Consider the following 22,179-nt stretch of genomic DNA (forward strand, 5'->3'; position numbering starts at 1 on the left):
ATGACCTCCATATCTATGGTTCTGCGATGGAGGGGGTTTTCAAACTGTTGCTCTTTTCACGTGGGATTCAGTCGCACACCCAACAAATTCAAGTCTGCAATAAGTCGATCGGGAGGTCTTGTGCCAACAAACCACCTCCCCTAAAAGATTGGACTTTTTGTGATAAGAAATGCGAAGGGAAAACGTACTGGAAAAGGTGAGGTTGTGCTTGCTTTGATGCAACATCGTCTAACACTCCTGCTAGCAAACCAACATGAATTCTCAATATAGGCATCGTTGTCTAATCTTTCTGCAAACGAATCAGGACGAACGCTCAACAAACAGGCTGCCTGGAAGCACCCTGACTGGCTATTCAGTGAGTGGGTAGAAAGACTCATACTGGGGTATATGGTCTGAAGACCCGCCCACCTACTGAAGCTAAGCAGCGTTGGGCATGGATGGTGCCTGGATGGGGGACTGCCTGGGAACCACGCTGCTTTGGGTTTCCTGACAGAAGAATGGCAATAAAATAATTAACTAACCAAAATACAGCTGTCTGGCAATTTCGTCAAACCAAAAGCAGCCTCCACCAGAAATGGCTTGCGTTCAGCATGTACACGGAACAAGATTCTTCTGCAACTAAACGTTCTAACTTCTGGGTTTCTTAATCCTGTCGGTGTTGTTGACAAAGAGAAGTGTGCTTTTGCAGTGATGCTTGTGTGTGCTTAAAAACAACAACACTCGTATTTATAGTGACTTAAAAAAAATTACTCAAAGGAAAAAAGGAAAGGAAAGAAAGAGGTGCTGTTTAAGTAGGTATTTATGACTGATTGCCTTATTACCTGGGACTTAAATCAGTTTTACTTTAAATTGGCTCCCAAGACGAATATAGAACCTACAGCGGCTGCAAATTCTTTCCTGCCTTAATATAGTATTCACATGGGGGTGGGGGGTTGGAAATGAGAGAAAGCTCAAGTCTGATGCATTTTGGGGCATTATATAGATAGAAGGGATGCTGTGAGGTACTTAAAGGACTTCGAGCACGAACCCATGGCATTTGCATAACGTTAGGGTTGCCATAAGTCCAGAATTTTCTGGATATAAAACTGCAGTTTGCAGTCGGAAGCAGTGTCCGGGTGGAAATCGCCCCCTCTGGAAAAAATGTCGGGAAAAATCAGGACGTATGGCAAGTCATGTCAGCAGTGTTGTTTTTGTCAATTTTGCTTAAAAATAGCTCCAAACTCCCACCCCACCCCCCGCCGCCGCCAAAAAAAGCTCAACAATTTTGCGGGGGGAAATTGTGTCAGGATTTTAACTTTTTGAAATACAGTGGTACCTCAGGTTAAGAACTTAATTCGTTCTGGAGGTCTGTTCTTAACCTGAAACTGTTCTTAATCTGAGGTACCATTTTAGCTAATGGGGCCTCCTGCTGCCGCCATGCGATTTCTGTTCTCACCCTGAAATAAAGTTCTTAACCCGAGGTACTGTTTCTGGGTTAGTAGAGTCTGTAACCTGAAGCATATGTAACCTGAAGCGTCTGTAACCCAAGGTACCACTGTATGGCAACCCTACATAACGTTTGAATATTATTTATTTACTTATTGCATTTATATCTGTTATGTACTGAGTTGAATAGGATCCAAACTGCAGCAGTCTGATTGGTCCTAGAACAATAGGATCCAAAAGGCAGCAGTCTGATTGGTCCTAGAACAATAGGATTCAGAATGCAGCAGTCTGATTGGTCCTAGAACAATGCAGCAGTATGACTGGTTGGCAGGAACCACCCAATCATGCTCCAGATAGAAGTGAATCCACAACCTGATTGGCTTACAGTAGAATTCCGGAATTAGCCAATCATGTGCAGCCCATTGTGTAGATAATGTATATAAAGCAGATACTTTGAGGGGACTTTCATTTCATTCCTCCTCACCACTATGAGCTGAATAAAGTGACTCTGAGTATATTTCAATATCCCCTCTCCCAAGGAGCCCAGGGCAGCATACATGGTGCCCCCCTTCCTCATTTAATCACAAGAACAACAACAACCCTATGAGGTAGGCTAAGCTGAGAGGCAGTGGTTTGCCTGAGGTTTACCCAGTACGTTTCATATCCGAGCAGGGATTCAAACCCTGGTCTTCCAGGTCCTTGTCTGACATGCTACCACCACACTGGCTCTCATATGCTGCTAATCGTATGCATAAATGACTTGGGGAAATGAAGAGGTCAGGTAGGGCACTCATCCTTCCTATAAGCAAATTAATCAAATCAAATCAAATCAAATCAAATCAAATAACTTTTAAAAAGGTCGAAGGGCAGGAGTTCCAGAATCTAGCACAAAGGACCACCTCCTAACAGCCTCTCCAATCTCATACAAGATCTGGTTGTGTGTGTGTGTGTGTGTTTTTACTGAATGCTGATGTGCTGTATGTTTTAGGAGTTTATTAAGATGGGCACATTTTCTTTCCTTCTTTCTTTCTTTCTTTCTTTCTTTCTTTCTTTCTTTCTCATTTTTAGCTGCCCGAATCCTACAACGCCCGCCATCACTCCCCAAGGACCTACTGAGCTTTGGATGATGTGATGTGATGAAGCATTTTTTTTGAGAAGAAAGGAGATTGAAATAAACTGCCCCCGGGTGTCTGCTGTTGGGCCTCCCAGTAGGATATGTGCAAACAGGATGCTAGAAGAGATGGACCCCCCCCCCACAGTCTGATCCAGCAGAGCTCTTCATATGCTCATATGGCTCCTCCAAAGTGCTTTAAATCAGATACGCTTTCTTTTTTTGGGGGGCGGGCGGTCAAGCGGCAATCTGGTCCTTTCATAATGATAATTGGTCCGCCTACAGGGAGTAACTAAAAGTATAAATGAAAGGCTGCACTGATTTTTCTATTGCTGTTACCATACCATGTCTATTTTAGTGTCGATAATGATGAACACCATGGATATAGAAATAAATACTGTACTATGGCCTTTTAAACTCCCTCCCTCTCTCTCTCTCTCTCTCTCTCTCTCTGTGTGTGTGTGTGTTATTTTTCTCGTTGGTTACTATGCTATGTATTTTTGTGTTTTTATATTGCAAACCCCCCTGTGATTCTTGGGTGATGGGCAGTCTAGAAATCTAATAAGTAAATAAAATAGAAATAAATAACCATGAGTCAGCCCCTGACTCAGAAGCCTAGACCGGGATTCAACTTAGGAGTCCCATCAACAGAAGCCCTGTGGAAAGACTTCTGTTTGTGCACAGGGGTCCCCCTTCTTCTTCCCCTGTGCCCCCCACAATTGGCTCACAGTCAGCGGTCAGGAGTGTGGGTGACTTGTAGAAATCAGCTGGTTGTTTGCCACACCTCAACCTCTGTGCTATATCAGCAGAACATGGAGAACCCCAGCAGAGTCTTCAGAAATTTCCTTCCCACGTCAGACAACTTATTCTAGGGGAAAACTCCTCTCTTGCACAGTTCAAAGTAACAAAGTGCTTATTGTTTCCAGACACAAGAGAAAGCTAAGTACTACGATCTTGTAGGGCTGGGAGATATATCCATATTTCGTCCAAAACCAGTTTGAAGACCATATCGTGATATCAGATATTGGCTAAGAGTCAAATGATGCACTCAGGGGTCCCAAGAGTGGATTCACAAACTGAATACACACAAACACATACCCACCTCCCTGCTTGCAGAAAAGCATCACATAAAGGAGAATACTAAGCTAGAGTCGTTTTAGTGTTGGTCAACAGTTAGCCCTGGTAGAACCTAGCAGGGAGGAGAATAGGGACAGAACTGGGATGAGTCTTCTCTGACTATCATTGGTTCTGAGGCTGCATACTGTTTCTCTCTCTCTCTCTCTCTCTCTCTCTCTCTCTCTCTGCTTTCTGCCTTTCAAGTCCCAACGGTCAACGGCCACTACTGAGCGAAGCTGTAGATGACAACCGATACCAATCCGAGAGGAAATAAAACCCTACAGTTAGAAGTCATAATAGCAGCCATTCTTCACAGCTCTGGAATGGAATGCGGTGGTTAACATTCACAGCCAAGAAACTTCAGGAAAAGCAAATATTTCAGAAGGAATCTCCTCCAAACAAAGAAGAGGTTATGGAGGACCAAGCAAAGGCCTTCCTTCAGAAATGTGCGCTTATGAAAACATCACAGCTCCGCAGGGTATGTCCCAGAAGCTTGAAACGAACTGGGCAGCAAATTGGCACATGGTTGGGGCTTAGAAAAATCTAGCAGTTTTGACATTTCTGAAGTTCTCTCCCCACTGCAAAAAAATAAAAATTCTGTTGCCATTTGCAATATCTGCATTTTTCTGTTTGCCTGTGTCAGGGTTATATACTTAGTTTATCATTTTGAACGAGATGTTCACGAGATAAATTTGCCTCCGCACTGAGAAGGGTGGCAGTGCAGCTGAAATGCTGCAATTGTTTCAACTCTGTTCCCAGCAGATTGCAAAACGTGGCAGATATCATGTAGCTTTTGAACCCGTCAGCTGTTGGTGAAAAGAAAGCACAAGCCCTTCTTCAGAATGGTTTCCTGGACGAAAGGTTATTGGCAAAGTTGCCTCAGGGTTGAGATTCTGAATACCATGTGCAGATGCCATTTTGCACTCGAGTAATCACTTAAAAAAAACCACAAAACCCTGCTACCCTCACGGAAAACACCAGATCAACATTTCAAATTTTTTAAAAGATACACTGTTAAGGTCCTGGTGTTTGTTTCACAATGTTCAAGGGAGCCATTGTGTTCTGAAATAGAGAGATCCATCATGTTCTACAGAGCCTGGGAGTTTCCCATCATCTGTTTCATTAAATGACATCTTGGGAAACAAGGTTGTTGTGCTCATTGTGCTTTTAGTGGAGAAAATAATACAAAAAGTGGTTTTAGGTTATTTTAGACCCAGTGAGCCATACAACAGAATGGTAAAATAGGTAAAGGGACCCCTGACCATGAGGTCCAGTCGTGGCCGACTCTGGGGTTGCGGCACTCATCTCGCTTTATTGGCCGAGGGAGCTGATGTACAGCTTCCGGGTCATGTGGCCAGCATGACTAAGCCGCTTCTGGCAAACCAGAGCAGTACACGGAAATGCCGTTTACCTTCCCGCCGGAGCGGTACCTATTTATCTACTTGCACTTTGACATGCTTTTGAACTGCTAGGTTGGCAGGAGCAGGGACCGAGCAACGGGAGCTCATCCCATCGCGGGGATTTGAACCGCCGACCTTCTGATCGGCAAGTCCTTGGCTCTGTGGTTTAACCCACAGCGCCAGCCGCATATAAACGTAAATGCATACATACTTAAGACACTTGCAGATCATGGGTTCCAACCATCTAATTTAGGGGCGGTGGAGTCTTTTAGTTGTTGTTCTTATTAAGCAAATTGGAGTCACAAACCCTTGCAAGCCTACTGTGGATAATTTAGCAAATGGCCCGTGTGTCCTGATCTGCCCATCCCCAACTGAAAATATATGGACAATGAACTTTAGACCAGTTTAGCTGCGGAGTGATTTGAATTTGCATTTCATCAGCCCTGCCACTATAGTCAAACTGGAACCTAGAATTTAAGAAAGGTGGGGCAACATACGACAACCTCTTGCAACAACTTGCTGGTTCTTCGCCCTAAGGACTTAGTCCAGGCCACAACAATGCAACACTGAAAACAGACTCAGGCCTCAAATATCTGAAAGACCACTTGCTTCCCAAGCTTGACTTGGCTCCATTTCTAATGAGACAGTTCACTGTCTACGGTGCAGATACCCGAGGACAAAATGCCAACAATTCATGTATACATATTGTTATTGGCATCCATCTGTCTCGGGAGACAGTGAGCCATTTGGGGTAATTTTGGAGAGTTTCAGCGCCTGCTGTGGCTGGCAAGAATGATGAGGGAGAGATATTTTATTGCAGCTACGAAGGTGACTGCTTTTGCTGCTACAGGTGCACCATGGTGTTTCTTCTGCCTCTTCCCAGCAGTCATTCCGCCTGCCTGGCATATATGGGTAGGCAAACTAAGGCCCGGGGGCTGGATCCGGCCCAATCGCCTTCTCAACCCAGCCCGCGGAAGGTCCGGGAATCAGTGTGTTTTTACATGAGTGTGTCCTTTTATTTAAAATGCATCTCTGGGTTATTTGTGGGGCCTGCCTGGTGTTTTTACATGAGTAGAAGGTGTGCTTTTATTTAAAATGCATCTCTGGGTTATTTGTGGGGCACAGGAATTCGTTCATTATTTTTTTTCAAAATATAGTCAGGCCCCCCCCACAAGGTCTGAGAGACAGTGGACCGGCCCCCTGCTGAAAAAGTTTGCTGACCCCTGTGCTAAGCCATACTCAGAATAAACCCATTGAAATAAGTGGAGTTGATTACCAGAAGCCCATTGATTTCAAGCCATCTCATTTGAGTACGACTCATTCAGAAGCAACACCCTGTCTTTTCCTTGTAGAGAATGCAGACAAGCAGGGGTTGGATCCATTACTAGCATGCACTTTAAAGGGGAAAGCTGCAGCTGAGACACCCAAAGCGAGATTGTACCCAGGTATGTATACCTAAACACTGAAGGGTATTGTTAAAATCGGCCTCAGAAGTTGCACGGATTCAACCCCTAAGAAAGCATTTTGCCTCATTCTTTTCAGGTTCGTTCCTCATCTGGGCATGATTCTTGATGGGTATCCAAATAAACCTTTTTTTGGGAGGAGCATTTTGGATACCTAGCAAGCTGAAAGGCTGCGGCTTATTGTCGTTCGTGGGAACCTGTGAAATCAAGGCAACGAAATAGTTTCTTCTGTTGGCACATTGCCTTGAGGCCTTAGTCTGGGTTATGGCTAACTCCAATTTGTTTCTGAATCACAAATTCTCTCTCCTTACATGGGCAAAACTCTCTCTAACTTATGCTTGGCAGAGGACCAAGCAGAGCCTTTGACATCTAACAAGAGAGTTTTTTCAAATAAATAAAATTTCGCACAGTGTGGTCAAATCATCTCGACGACACAGAATGGCTTGATTTTGTTGCAAAGTGATGTCGGCTCACTGGTAATTGGTCTCTTTCCTTGTTTACAAATGCTACGTACTGAATAAAAGGGGGCCACCATTGATGCAGGCAGGGGATGCAATCCTGTATCTCTCCAAAAGGGAGTTATATTCCAACTCCCACCAGTTCCAGCCAACATGGCCAATAGGCAGGTTTGATGGGAGCTGCAGCCTGGCAGCATCTGCAGGGACACAAGGTTCCCTATTGTCTGGTATTCAGAAGTATGCTAAAAATTAGTCAGCAATAAGCTGTAAAAGATAAAAGCTCATTATGTGAAATGAGCACTTGGCACAGTCATCTCACATGATAATATAGTGGTACCTTGGTTTCTCAAACGCCTTGGTACTCAAACGCCTTGGTTCCCAAACGCTGGAAACCCAGAAGTAAGTGTTCTGGTTTTCAAACGTTTTTTGGAAGCCAAACGTCCAATCTGGCTGTCGGCTATTTGTTTCCGAGGCGCCTACACCAATAAGAAGCTGTGCCTTGGTTTTCAAACATTTTGGAAGTCAAACAGACTCTGGAACGGATTAAGTTTGGCGCTTTTGTTTTTGCTCTTTATTCTGAGTTTTTGTCTTTGAGGCTTTTTCGGTTAATTTTTTTTTGAGACTGTGTGGAACCCAGTTCAGCTACTGATTGATTGATTGATTGATTGATTGTGTGACTGCGGAAATGGATAAAAGCCCCCCAGCCAAACAATGACTATCATCAGTGCAGGTAAGAAAAAATAATAACTTTTATCATCTACAATACTGTCTTATTTATTTCATAGTACAGTACACTGATTATTGCTTTCATTTCATGGATCAATGGACTCGTTAGATAGTAAAATTCATGTTGAATTGCTGTTTTACGGGTTTTTTAAAAAAGTCTGGAATGGATTAATCCATTTTGCATGACTTTCTATGGGAAAGCGCGCCTTGGTTTTGGAACACTTTGGTTTTAGAACGGACGTCTGGAACAGATTAAGTTTGAGAACCAAGGTACCACTGTACTGCCTCATAAGCACTTGGGAGGCGACTGTTCCACCTCTTCCACTTACAAAATCTGCATGTCACTGTAAACCATGGTTAGTGGTTGACTGTGACCACCTAGCTGGGCACTCCTGTTCCTCTGTATTGCTATGCAGAGTAAACAAACTGTGATCCCTCCAAACAAACCACATTCAAGAACAATCAGTGGCTACAGATTGTGGTTTCTGGGAAATGAAATAAACCACAATCCTTGGTTTGGACCTAATGCTAAACCCGGGACTGTGGCTTGCTTCTCTCTCCAGGGCTAACAGGAAGAAGCGCAAAGCGGGAGTGATCAACCCATGCACAGTACGCTATTGGTTTATGGCTGACCGTGATGTGCAAATGGGAGCCCTGGACGTGGAAAAGCCGAATGTTTCAGGGAGAAGGTGAGCTCATCATTCCAAGGCGGCAGAGATCTGTGACAGGACTGTGATAGCATGTCTGAATTGGTTTACTGTGGCATAAACTCTAATGGTCTCATAAGCTGCTTCATCAGTTTCTTTAAGACACCATTAAAATTTTCTGCGTCTTTGGCCTCCTGGCCCCATTTCCTCTTGATTTTTGAGCTGGCAGGTTTCTGAGCTGGGAGTCTCTTGGTATTCAAACAGCACAAAAGGCAACCGAACAATGACATTTCTTGGTGTTTTTCTCTTCTTCTGGCTCCTTCCATTTTAAGATCAAATATTTACTAACTGGAGTGGCACTGAATACCAAATTCAGTGACCCCTAAGCTCTCATTTAATGGGATTTTTCTGGTCCCCACATGCTATTAAACTGCACATTGTTGTTACTGTGTTTTGCTTTTTTTATTTTAATAAAAAAGACCTGAATTTCTCCGTTTTCGGTGGCAACACGAGCTTGCTCATTTGCTGTGGTGCACGATTGGCTGAATGACGTTTATTCTGAACCAAAGCGGGGCGGGGGTGGGGAATCATGCAGGTCATGTGGTTCCAACAAAGCAGAAAGGAACAATGCCAAAGCTTAATAAGGCTTTGCAAACAGTCATTTCTGTGTTTTGTTAGGTATTCTGTGCCGTTTGCAATTTGTAACAACTCCTGCAGCCACGTTAGGAAGAAAGAGAAGCCAAGCTTGGAATGGGACATTATATCTAAATGAGAGGGAAACAAGAGGCATGCAAAGGTACAAAAGTTTTTATTTTAATAAAGAAAAAAACAATGTATCAAGAGCTCGGCTGGATCAGGAAAGGGCCCAATCCAGTCCAGTATCCTGTTCTCACAGTGGCCAACCAGATGCCTGCGGGAAGTTTGCAACATAGCTGTCAACTTTCCCCTTTTCTTGCAAGGAATCCTATTTGGAATAAGGGAATTTCCCTTAAAAAAGGGAACACTGACAGCTATGGTTTGCAAGCGGGATCTGAGGGCAATGGCACTTTTGCTCCCCAACTGTGATTCCCAGAAACTGGAAAGTGACCTGCTCACAAACCTAAACCATATGCATTTATTTTCACATCCATCTTGGGTAAGGGGTAGGAACGGTCTTGCTGAGGAACACAAAGTATCAGATTTAATCAGCACTCTTTTTCTAGGAAAAGAGGTGCCAGAACTCACCACGAACACCTCACCCGTTCTCTTAGAATGGTAATGGCGCCGAGAAACTGAGTTCCGGCAAGTTCCGGCTAAAAGAAAGCCATGGATTTAATCTGTCTGGGGGCTGTTGTTGTTTTTTGGTAATCCGAAAGCTAATGTAGAAACCTCAAACTCTACAGGTTCTTACTGTAGCTTTCTACAAGAAACCAGAGGTCAAGATTGTTTTGGGAGATTTTCACTCGTTTCCGGGAGATTTTTAAAAGCTCGCTGTTCACTAGTGAATGAAACCACACACATTAACGACGGGATTTTTTTTAAAAAAGCTTTTCATCCTGTGTTTACAATACTCGCCTCCTTTTTTAAACTAGGGAGTGGACAAAATAATAATAATTAATAGGTCTTTTCTTCATCGAGGTCATATAAGAGAGATCTCTGTGAAGGCTTTTGCCTGGAAAATCCTAGAGTGGATGAAAGGGGGGGGGGGGAGAAAAAGAGAGACCTGAACATGGCGGCTGTGTTTTATGATCCGTTCTAGGGTGTGGCGAACCAGTTCCCTAGATGTGGACATTCTTGGCAGGGAAAGTTGTGCAGCCTGCAGGGCTGAATATCTCATAATTTTGCGAGTGCTTTGGGGCTGAAGTGAATGAGGAAAGCTTTATCTATGGGCCAGCCTCTTTCTGTGTACACATGTCCGCATTGCACGGCTATCCCAGTATGGCGAAAATGCAAGCAGAGGGGCACAAGGGTGGAAAGCTTTTTGAGCATGGCCACAGGGCACATGGGACTCCCTGTTCCTTGTGATTCAGCATGAGCTATAAAAATAGGCCTGGACGTGGTGGTAAGCGATGCATTCCAAAGATTCTTAAATCCTCTGTCTCAGGAGCTACAGAGGCACCCAGGGTCTGGGTTGTTGCCAAGAAGATGGGGGTGGTTGAGACATTCAGCCCTGGAGGCAATATGGCCGTCCCCACATATTTGTTTTGTGTAAAAACAGGCCTAAGGGAAAACCATTTCCCAGTGCGGAAAACTTTGCCTGGGACTTCCTAAGCTCCTAGTCCAGGGGTCAGCAAACTTTTTCAGCAGGGGGCCGGTCCACTGTCCTTCAGACCTTGTGGGGGGGCCAGACTATATTTTGAAAAAAAAAATGAACGAATTCCTGTGCCCCACAAATTACCCAGAGATGCATTTTAAATAAAAGCACACATTCTACTCATGTAAAAACACCAGGCAGGCCTCACAAATAACCCAGAGATGCATTTTAAATAAAAGCACACATTCTACTCATGTAAAAACACGCTGATTCCTGGACCGTCCATGGGCCGGATTGAGAAGGCGATTGGGCCCTGGCCTTAGTTTGCCTACCCATGTCCTAGTCCCTAGATCTGCAGTTGCAGGTCTACGATTCGTAATTTGAGAGGAGCTCAGAGGACACGATGACTTCCCATGGTCTGCCCGTAGCCTCTTCGTGACACCGAGAATTTTGTTCCTGGGTTTCTGATCAGGTCCAAAGTTCTCCTCACCACATGGCCAGGAAGATCTTAGGAATGGGAGGGAGGCCACAACCCCAAACAAAAGAAAAATCCCCCTTGAATCAAAGCGCTCCCTTTTCCCCACCAAAAGCAGTGGTGTGCAGTGAAATCTTTCATAGGGGAACAGTTAGGATCAGAGGCACCAGCTTGTGAAGGCAAAGGGGGGTGGGGAGAGACAACGTCATGTGTATGAGCATCGTGCCTCCTTCCCTGAGCTGGGCAGAAGCTTCCCGGGCTTTGGGAAGGAGGCACCAGACTTTAATATTGTAATATTCTAATTTAATGGGAACATTTCAGGGACTAGCCTAGCTCCCCATGTCCACTGACTGCATGCCACTGGCCAAAATTGATCTCTATTGCCTGGATTCTTTTGAGAGCAGTAAGGAACTCTGAGAATTGCCATTAAACGGATATGAAAAGCCTGAGCAATTAAAAAAACAGCAACCAACCATATTATATTCCTGTATCTTTCTTCTTAAGAATCTTGTTATCTTGGCAGAAAAGCACCTTGCCAACTCTTATAACACCAGTGCTATCTTCCTTCTTTTGCACTTCTTCAGCTTCTCTCGTGACCTTTTAAACCTAAAACCTACAACTCCCATCATCCCTCGCTAGCAAGGCCAATGGTCAGGGATGATGGGAGTTGTAGTCAAAAACAGCTGGAGATCCAAGTTTGGGAAACGCTGGTCTAGGGCATCCTTTCTCAACCTTGGGTCCTCAAAAGTTGTTGGACTACAACTCCCATCCTCCCTAGCCAGCAGGGCCAAGGATGATGGGAGTTGTAGTCCAACAAGGTCTATCTTTGGTGTGTGTGTGTTTTTTTTTTAGTCTATGCAGAGCCTTTGATATGGCAGCGAGATGGAACACTTCAAAGTTTGCTCTCGGGGCAAAGCATTAAAAACTGGAAGGCAGAAGCTGCTAGCGTGCCAGGATCCTTTTCCTCCTCTGGTTTTATAATACTGAGAACTGCACAGCGAGCAGAACAATGAGCAGCAAGGTGGAGTCTTTTCCTCCCTGAGGGAAAGGACAGGAGGTTAGCGAGCTAGCGAGCAACCTGTGCCAAATGTTTTCCACCAGGCCTGCTTGATTTATTTAAAGTATTGTCATCTAACGGTGCAAGAGATATTTAACACGAAAACATCGTTGCACACATACCCCTATATTAAACTTGGCAAAATCAAACAGCTTTCTTTCCCTTCTCAAAGCCGCATGGTTGTTCCCACCCCCCATTTTTTAAAAGAACTGAGTGGAATGTCTTGTATAGCTGATTCAAATTTAGATTTTGTGCAATCCAGACCACTGCTAAAAAAGGGGATGGAATGCACACTGCTGAGTCTATTAAAAAAAAAAGACAAAGAAAAAGAAAAAGTTTGGTTTTACAAGCAATTCTTGCCCCTTGAGCTCCACTTCTGAACGGATTGGATTGGTCCTCAAAAGTTTACGACTGGCATTCTATCCAGAGTTAACAGTATTGATACTTGAAAACAACTCCAACTTTTAACCAGCAAATGGCCAGACTGCTTTATGCAAGAATTTTTAGCAGATTTTTTTTTCTAGCAGAAGAAGGGTGCAGAGTTGCCTGGGGGCGTAGCTGCTGAAAGCCCTCCCACTGACTTAGAGCTTGTGCTTGAAGACTAGATGACAACTAGTGCGAAGAGAACAAAAATGTACAGCCTTGCAAATAAGTCTGGTAGTTACTAGCCTGACTTGCACGTGACACATTAAACACGTGACGCACCGACTTCCTGAAAGACATAAAGAACCAACCCTTTTCCATTTCACAAATGCTTTGCTGCTTAGCTGCCTGGCAAATTGTGCTTGCTTCTCATGGGCAACACGGCAAGAGGAGCCAATCTACCGTATTTTTCGCTCCATAAGACACACTTTTTTCCTCTTAAAATCTAAGGGGAAATGTCTGTGCGTCTTATGGAGCGAATGTATGGTCCCCGGGGCTGGCAGTGAGGGAAGCTCAGCTTTCCCCACTGCCAGCCCCACAAGCTGCGGGGAGCAGCGGAAAGCTTCAGCGAGGCGCCTGTCCTGGAAGCCTGCGAAGGAGAGGCGCTGCGCAAAGAGGGAGAACTGCGCAGCGCCCCTTCAGCGAGGCACCTGTCCTGGCTTCTGCCTTAGCCTCTTCTGGGCAGGGGAAGCCTTCATCCCGCTGCCCTGAAGAGGTTTGGCGTGGTTATCCCAGAAGCTAGAACAGCCACACAGTATCCCAGAAGCCAGATCCCTCTTGCTGTTCTGGCTTCTGGGATTGGATTCAAAATTTTCTTCTTATTTTCCTCCCCCCAAAACTAGGTGCATCTTATGGTCTGGTGCGTCCTATAGAGTGAAAAATACGGTACATGGAATCAGAGCAGAGGAGTGGGTAAAGAGATGCGGATGCACAAGCTCTGGATTTCCCGCATCATAGAACCGTAGAGTTGGAAGGGACCACAGGGATCATCTAGCTCAACCCCTCGCAATGCAGGCATCTTTTGCACAACGTGTGACTTGAACACACAACCCTGGGATGAAGAGTCTCATGCTCTACTGACACGGAGCTCCGGGCTGGACTTCAACTCCCATCAGCCCCTGCCAGCATGGCCAATGATTAGGGAGGATGGGAGTTGGAGTCCAATATCTGCAGAACCACAGGTTCTGCATTTCTGGCTGATCCTGCCTTCCACAACTGTTATATACAGTGGTACCTCGGGTTAAGTACTTAAGTCGTTCCGGAGGTCCATTCTTAACCTGAAACTGTTCTTAACCTGAAGCACCACTTTAGCTAATGGGGCCTCCTGCTGCCGCTGCGCCACCAGAGCACAATTTCTGTTCTCATCCTGAAGCAAAGTTCTTAACGTGAAGCACTATTTCTGGGTTAGTGGAGTCTGTAAACTGAAGCGTATGTAACATGAAGTGTATGTAACCTGAGGTACCACTGTATTGGATATATTGGAGTGTATTGGATATATTGGTAATCAAATGCACCATGGCAACTGTCCTAAACTCACCGTGGGAAGAATGAGATAAAAATGTAACCAGTAAGTCAATATATTCTCTGTGTACACAACACTTTCAAGATTAGCAAGAATAGCCCATACGCAAAAAAACAAACAAACCCAAAACGCCTAAACACCCAGCATCAATGTACCCCCTGACATATTTTCACTTCCACAAATCCCACATGCAAGAAAGCAAAAATGGGTCACTCAATGGAGGGGCTGGTTTGCCATGCTCTGAGCAAACTATTTTGGTATACAGTGGTACCTCAGGTTAAGTACTTAATTCGTTCCAGAGGTCCGTTCTTAACCTGAAACTGTTCTTAACCTGAAGCACCACTTTAGCTAATGGGGCCTCCCGCTGCTGCTGCACCGCCGGAGCCCAATTTCTGTTCTTATCCTGAAGCAAAGTTCTTAACCTGAAGCACTATTTCTGGGTTAGCAGAGTGTGTAACCTGAAGCGTATGTAACCCGAGGTACCACTGTATGCATATATTCTCAACAAACTGCAATTGCTGGAAAACGATACATGGAAGCCTGCAAAGATACTTGTTTCTGCCACTATTCTAATCTGCAACATACGTACCCCATGTGATTGCATTCTAGCAAAAGCGGAGATGAATGGGGTTTGTGTGTGAGCAATGATGTAGAAAATGGGACATCATCCGCTAAGCAGGGGGAAGACGCACACAATACAAACATTTCTTTCAATGCTCATCCTTTTGATAGCTTTGGGCTGATTGGTAGCCTGCCTGTCTGCAGTTCTGGCGGGGAGGCAGGAGGAGAGAGCAAATCTTATAATAGATTACTGATAAAATATTGATATACGTGGGAAAACAAACTGAATTTGAAAACCTTGCTTAATTCGTTTCTTTATTACACTACCTGGAACATGAAGCTGTGTTTTCACTCTCACTAACTACTACAGGATGCTTTTTAGAGAGAGAGAGAGAAACAAACAAATACAAACCCCATAAGAATCAAATCTCGGCTCTTTCATAAGCTTACTAGGTGCCCTAGGGAAAGGCATTTTCTCTCTACCTGAGCAGCATCTACCCCCATTCCTGGTCTGTAAAATGGAGATGGTAACACTGACTTTATGGGTTTGTTGTAAGGATCACAGAGATGATACAGTGGTACCTTGGTTCTCAAACGCCTTGGCACTTAAACAACTTGGAACCCAAACACTGCAAACCTGGAAGTGTTATGTTTCCGATTTGAGTGCCACACTTCCGTTTTGAGTGTTACACTGAGGTCCGTCTTTTTTTGCTATTTGTTTTGTGTTTTTGTTTTTGCAGCTCTTTTTGTTTTGTTTTTTTGTGACTGTGTGGAACCCAATTCAGCTATAGATTGATTGATTGATTGTGTGTGTGGCTGCAGTACATTGTTTATTGCTTTCATTTTATGGATCAATGGTCTCGTTAGACAGTAAAATTCATGTTAAATTGCTGTTTTAGGGGTTGCTTTTAAAAGTCTGGAACAGATCAATCCATTTTGCATTAGTTTCTATGGGAAAGCGTGCCTTGGTTTTGGAACACTTTGGTTTTGGAACGGACTTCAGGAACAGATTAAGTCTGAGAACCAAGGTACCACTGTATATGGGTAGTGTTTCAAGTACTCAATAAAGGTTATGATCATAGCGTCTCTCCATCGTTTCTGATATGGTCACCTTCAAAGGGAGGGTTCATATGACGCCTGCCATGTTGAAATATGGGTTGAAAAGGGGTCCATGTGGGCTAGCCCTGCTCCTGGGAAAATGTGTGCCATGGCCCTATGGAAATCATTCCCAGTCATCTGCACCTTTGGCTGCAGTGGAAAACTACCGTATTTTTCGCTCTATAGGATGCACCGGACCATAGGATGCACCTTGTTTTAGAGGAGAAGAACAAGAAAATTTCTCCCCCTCTCTGCTCAGTGCCCCTTCAGCGAAGCAGCAGGAGAAACGGAGCCCCTTTCTTTCTCCTCCTGCTTGGCTGAAGTGGCACTGCGCAGCTCTCCCTCTCTGCTGAAGCTAGGAGAGTCTAGCTGCAGTGGAAAACTACCGTATTTTTCGCTCTATAGGATGCACCGGACCATAGGATGCACCTTGTTTTAGAGGAGAAGAACAAGAAAAAAAATTTCTCCCCCTCTCTGCTCAGTGCCCCTTCAGCGAAGCAGCAGGAGAAACGGAGCCCCTTTCTTTCTCCTCCTGCTTGGCTGAAGTGGCACTGCGCAGCTCTCCCTCTCTGCTGAAGCTAGGAGAGTCTAGCTCTCCTGGCTTCAGCAAAAGGAACCCGAAGCCTGTGGAGCGCAGTGGGAACTCGCGCTGCGCTCCGAAGGCTTCAGGCAGCTATCCCTGAAGCCTGGAGAGCGAGAGGGGTCAGTGCGCACCAACCCGCCTCGCTCTCCAGGCTTCAGTGAAAGCAACGCGAAGCCTCCTGAGTGCGGAGGGAGTGCTCCCTCTGCGCTTCGGAGGCTTCGCGTTGCTATCGCTGAAGCCAAGGAGCCTGCATTCGCTCCATAGGACGCACAGACATTTCCCCTTAATTTTTGGAGGGGGAAAAGTGCGTCCTATAGAGCAAAAAATATGGTAGTTCTACAGGTATACCGATGTAGAGATCTTCCACCCAAAGGAAGAACCTAACTGAGCAAGATTTCTGGGCCCGCCCTCCTTTCTTGTAACTTGAAGCCATTTCAAGAGAAATTCACAGACTTCTTCAGCATTCCAAAATCAACAGCACAAGACTATCGCTAAACGGGCAGAAACAGACACGCTGGCCAAGTGTTACAAAACACCAAGGTACAAATGTCACTTGCCGAAAGAAAATCTCAGTCCACAATGTAATGTTTAAGGGAATCACTGCTGTCTCTGCCGAGGGGACCTTGAGACGATGGCTGTCTCTTAAATCGCACTAAAAAAGGTTGAGGCAATTGTCGTGACTGCAGAAATCACACCGTCCTCCTCGACTCCTTCAAAGACAAAGGCCTGAAAACGGCTGAGCTGTTTCTGGGGTTTGCAGTTCACCAACCTGTCTCGAAAGCAGTTACTTATTTAGGCGAGATGGCTGCCTTGAACTTTGGACATGGGAGTGGCATGTAGAAGTTCTCCCCATGTCTTAAAAATGCAGTACTGGATGTAATCCTAAATATGGTCAACTAACAGCCCAAACTTTTGAATATTTGCTGGGAAATATGTCCCACCGGCCTCGGTGGGAGAAACTCCCTCAACATTTTCCACAGGGCTGCAACCTTCCTGTGGTATTTTCTTGCTGATAAGAAAATGTCAAGATTCCTGGGCACATTTCTCTGAGGCACGGGGAGCAGGTTTCTCATTGCAATCTCTCTGGCAGCGTGCCTGGGGTGTTCTTTCTGGGTGGTGGAAAAAAGAAAGCGAGAAAGTCGCCTGCTTCCTCGAGGGTCCAACACAGCCCACTGAGTTAGCTGGAGCAAACTCACTTACACAGCTCTGAAGCATGGCTCAGTATTCGTTCCCGTAATTTATTCTCGACATCGTGTATAGATCTCTCTAAAAACGGGCTTCTTCCCCCCACCCCTTTAATAGCTTGTTAACTCGTTACATAATTCATTACTAGCTTTAAGCTCTTTGCAATTTTCAAAACAGGTTTTTTTGTCACATTTCCTGCCTAGGAAAACACTAATCTGCAATTTGGGTGGGGTTGACATTTTTTTTTACTCTGGACTTTGAGCATCTCCTGCTGATTTTAGAAAAGAAACACCCCATACGTTATTATCTCTGACAAGACAGGCAGCTGACGCTGCTGTACATTTGTGTACGAAAGACTAGTTTTGTCTATCTGCTCGCCTGTGTGGGAGTCACAGATGTGTGCTCCTTCCTACACCACAGAAACCTCTCAGCAGCACTGGAAAAAATTGTGTGGCTTCTCCTCTCTACACCAGGGGTGTGCTAGGGTGGTGAAGAGCCAAAATGTGCCGGTGTAATGTGGCAATTGGGAAGCGGGTGGCGCTGTGGTCTAAACCACTGAGCCTCCTGGGCTTGCCGATCGGATGGTCGGCGGTTCGAATCCCCACGACAGGGTGAGCTCCTGTTGTTCAGTCCCAGCTCCTGCCAGCCTAGCAGTCCGAAAGCACACCAGTGCAAGTAGATAAATAGGTACTGCTCTGGTGGGAAGGTAAACGGTGTTTCCGTGCACTGCTCTGGTTTCACCAGAAGCAGCTTAGTCATGCTGGCCACATGACCTGGAAAAACTATCTGCGGGCAAACCCCGGCTCCCTCGGCCAGTAAAGCGAGATGAGCGCCGCAACCCCAGAGTCGTTCACAACTGGACTTAACTGTCAGGGGTCCTTTACCTTTAATGTAGCAATTAGGGCATGAGGAAGCTTTGGCTCTCCAGATGTTGTTGAACTACAACTCCCACCAGCCCTAAAACAGCACGGACACTGGCCTTGGATGATGGGAGTTGTAGTTCAGCAACATCTGAATCTCACTGAGCAACCTGGTTCACATGTCACACTGAACACAAGGACAAGCTGTCTGTACAAGAGTGCGCACCCGTTGCATTACTTCTCTCAAGCACACTGTGCACCCTTTGAACGCTCCGTGTGAATAATTGCACAAGTGTACAGCTCTACTGTTTGCGTGCACAAGCTGCACACTCGCTGAAGCACCCTTACATCTTTGCCTAGCCTACTTTACAGGGTTGTTGTTGTGAGGGTAAACAGAATGGAAAATATGCATGCGCACAAACACATGCTACCTTGCGTTCCTGGAGGTCAGGCAGCATATAGACCCTGAGATCATCTTCTGAGGCCCTCCTTTGTGTGCCTCCTCCCTGAGAGGTCCGGAGGGTGGCAACACGAGAACGGGGCCTTCTCTGCAGTGGCTCCCTGTCTGTGGAATGCTCTCCCCAGGGACGTTCTCCTGGTGCCTTCATTATACACCTTTAGGCGCCAGGCAAAAACGTTCCTCTATCCAAGCTAGCTCCACAGGAGCAGGCTACAGCGGGGGTGGGAGACATTTTTCAGCCTGAGAGTGGCATTGGAGGGCGGGCAGCATATGCCAGAACTGGGCGTGGCCAGAGGGGAAAGTGGGCAGAGCAATGAAAGGAAATTTCACTTTTGTAGTGTAGATAAGTTTCTACACCTGCCCACTGGATCTCTCTATCCCCTGTCCGGGCAAGCAAAGGCATCATGCTAGTGGTGTGGCAATAAAACTAGCTAGCACATTTGCAAAGCTAAGCAGGGTCTGGCCTGGTTTCCAACTGGATGGGAGAATATGTGTTGAGATTCCTGCATTGCATGGGGTTGGACTAGATGACCCTCAGCGCTCCCTTTAATTCTATGATTCTGTGATTATCACAGTTCAAAGACATTCCACCCAGGCAAAAACATTCCAGGGGGTTTTGGAGCCTGGGAGACAGACAGAGAAGCTTAAGAGGGCTTCTACATTTGGACCAGAGGCCTGAGATGTCCCATTCATGTTCTACAACAACAACAAAAAGTACTGCATTTTTCGCTTTATAAGACGCACCAGACCACAAGACGCACCTAGTTTTTGGAGGAGGAAAACAAGAAAAAAAATATTCTGAATCTCAGAAGCCAAAACAGCAAGAGGGATCGCTGCACAGTGAAAGCAGCGATCCCTCTTGCTGTTCTGGCTTCTGGGATAGCTGCGCAGCCTGCATTCGCTCCATAAGATGCACACACATTTCCCCTTACTTTTAGGAGGGAAAAAGTGAGTCTCATAGAGCAAAAAATACGGTAAGTGCTGTTGAAGACAAAGATGCTTTAGCACAGGGAGAAAGTCAGATCTTGGGAGGAGAGCACTTGATATACTTTGCAGGCCCACAAATCAAAACCTTACTAGATTGTCTATACTGCAGCATAATATATTTAGCAACATCAAATTGGAGGCAGATGCCCAGGAAACAAGAGCTCACGTTTTGTACACAATGAAGAACGAGGCTTTATCAACAGGCACCAATGGCTGCAGAGCGACGGGAAAAGCTTAGGCCGGCTCAATGCATAAACCCGTGGGGAGGGAAGGGGTGGGGTGGAAAAGCCAGAAGAATTTGCTCAGGGTGGCAAAGTCCATTAACTACTTTTTAACAGCCAGGATGTGGGGACGTAGGTGGTGCTGTGGGTTAAACCACAGAGCCCAGGACTTGCCGATCAGAAGGTTGGCAGTTCGAATCCCTACGATGGGGTGAGCTCCCGTTGCTCGGTCCCTGCTCCCATTGCTCAGTCCCTGCTCCTGCCAACCTTGCAGTTCGAAAGCACGTCAAAGTGCAAGTAGATAAATAGGTACCGCTCTGGCAGGAAGGTAAACGGCGTTTCCGTGTGCTGCTCTGGTTCGCCAGAAGTGACTTGGTCATGCTGGCCACATGACCCGGAAGCTGTACGCTGGTTCCCTCGGCCAATAAAGCAAGATGAGCACTGCAACCCCAGAGTCGGTCACGACTGGACCTAATGGTCAGGGGTGCCTTTACCTTTTAACAGCCAGGAACTAGGTGTGACTGTTTTTTAAGCTGATAAGTATACAAATGCATACCGTGTTCTCTCTCTTTTTAATATTAAAAAAAATAAATTAGGTGCCCTGTACTCCTATCTTGATAAAAGTGCTGGGAGTACCAGAACAAAATGACCCCCGTGGGCAGCGAAAAGAAGAGGGTGTGATGCTCTGTACAGGTGAGCACTGTCACAAAGAAAGCCTTGCTGCAAAACAGGTGAGGGTGAGGCTTGAACCCATGCAAGGACTATGGATTTTTCAATGGCGACTGCTTTGCAGGAAGGGGTGGGGAACCTGTGGCTCTCTGAATGTTGTTGGGCTACAACATCCATCAATCCTAACCAGCATGGCCAATGGCAAAGCAGGAGGGGACCAGGAACATCCAAGTAACAACTTTCCAAATAACAACAGCATGGATAACTGCTTGTAAGTTCGACACAAACTTCTGATCTTATTTCTCTGGAGGGTGGAGCGGTCCGATACTTCGCTATCTGCTGACCACTGGCAGAACTACGCAGACAGAAAAAGCATACAAACCGAAGTGGTGGTTGTCGCTGGTTGTTTTTAAAACTAACCATACAGCAGATGCCGTGCCAGTTTTTGAAAGAGAGGTTCATCTACTTTTAAAACACATTTATCACTGAACTCAAGCAAAGATGCTTTTGTGGCTGCAGCCCTGTGCATAATTCACTTGGGAGTAAGACCCAGCGGGATTTAGTTTCGTGTAAACATGCGCAGGACCAGACTCTAGGACTGCTTTGCTGGCTTAGCTGCATATCGGAGCTGAGGATCATTTGCTGCAAAGGAACTAGGTAGGATTCAGTGGGAGGCGTGTTCCATCGGCAGCACCAATCACAGGGCCGGCAGCTAACGGGTCATTTTTTCCAGACTACATAAATAAGACCTGTGTTTGCTCAGTGGAATTTGGGAACACAGATCTGATGATTCATACCAATTTCAGTTTTGTGAGTACGGCATGTAGCAGGCATGATCTTTAAGCACTGAAAACTGGCAAGGCTGAGTTTCAGCCTTGGCTTACCATGGCCTCAGGATCCTGTTTTCTTGTCTAGACTCAAACCTGGAACCTGTGAGGCAACCATCAGGACTGTGCCTCTGAGCATGTGCTGATGGTAACCACAGCACACATCTGGTGGGATGTCTGCTGCAATGGGTTTCCCAGCAAGACTTGACCACGGGCAAATATTTTCTTTTTGCCAGATCTTGGCGTGTGCAAGCAATGGCAAGGGGATGAGAGAGTAGGAAAAGCACAATGATAAATGAATACAGTCTGTATGGCAGGAAAAGGACTGCTTGGATGACTAGTTAATATTCCACATTTCCTTCAAAGAAATCAGGGCGTCGCAGGTTAGGTTAGGTTTTTGTAAACCTCTATGAGGTTTTCTACAGTCAAGAGGCATATGACTTTTAGGAAACAGGTTAAGGAAGTGTTTCCCAAACTTGGGACTCTAATAGTTTTTTTAACTACAATTCCCATCACCCCCAACCACTGGTCCCACAAGCTAGCCATGATGAGAACTGTAGTCCAAAAAACAGCTAAGTTAAGGGATAGTGGTTGGCCTAGGCTTGCCCAGCACACTTGATGATCCAGTGAAAACTGGAACCTGGGTTTTGCCCGGGGTAGAAAGGCACTCTA

At 45.7% G+C, this 22,179-nt stretch overlaps 1 protein-coding gene and 1 long non-coding RNA gene across 3 annotated transcripts in view; one reads left to right on the forward strand and one right to left on the reverse strand.

Annotated features, from left to right (window-relative positions):
- Positions 1–22,179, reverse strand: part of CAVIN2 (caveolae associated protein 2) — a 33,922-nt gene that overhangs the window by 8,479 nt on the left and 3,264 nt on the right. The window lies entirely within an intron of this gene.
- LOC310743586 lies at positions 1,959–10,683 on the forward strand. Of its 2 annotated transcripts, XR_014539110.1 has the most exons (3): positions 1,959–4,130; positions 6,405–6,497; positions 8,263–10,683. It is a non-coding gene; the product is annotated as an uncharacterized lncRNA (long non-coding RNA). The 2 variants fall into 2 exon arrangements; XR_014539109.1 differs by having other exon boundaries at positions 1,959–6,497.

Source organism: Podarcis filfolensis (genome assembly GCF_964270895.1).
Source record: "Podarcis filfolensis genome assembly, chromosome: 1".
NCBI lineage: Eukaryota > Metazoa > Chordata > Lepidosauria > Squamata > Lacertidae > Podarcis > Podarcis filfolensis.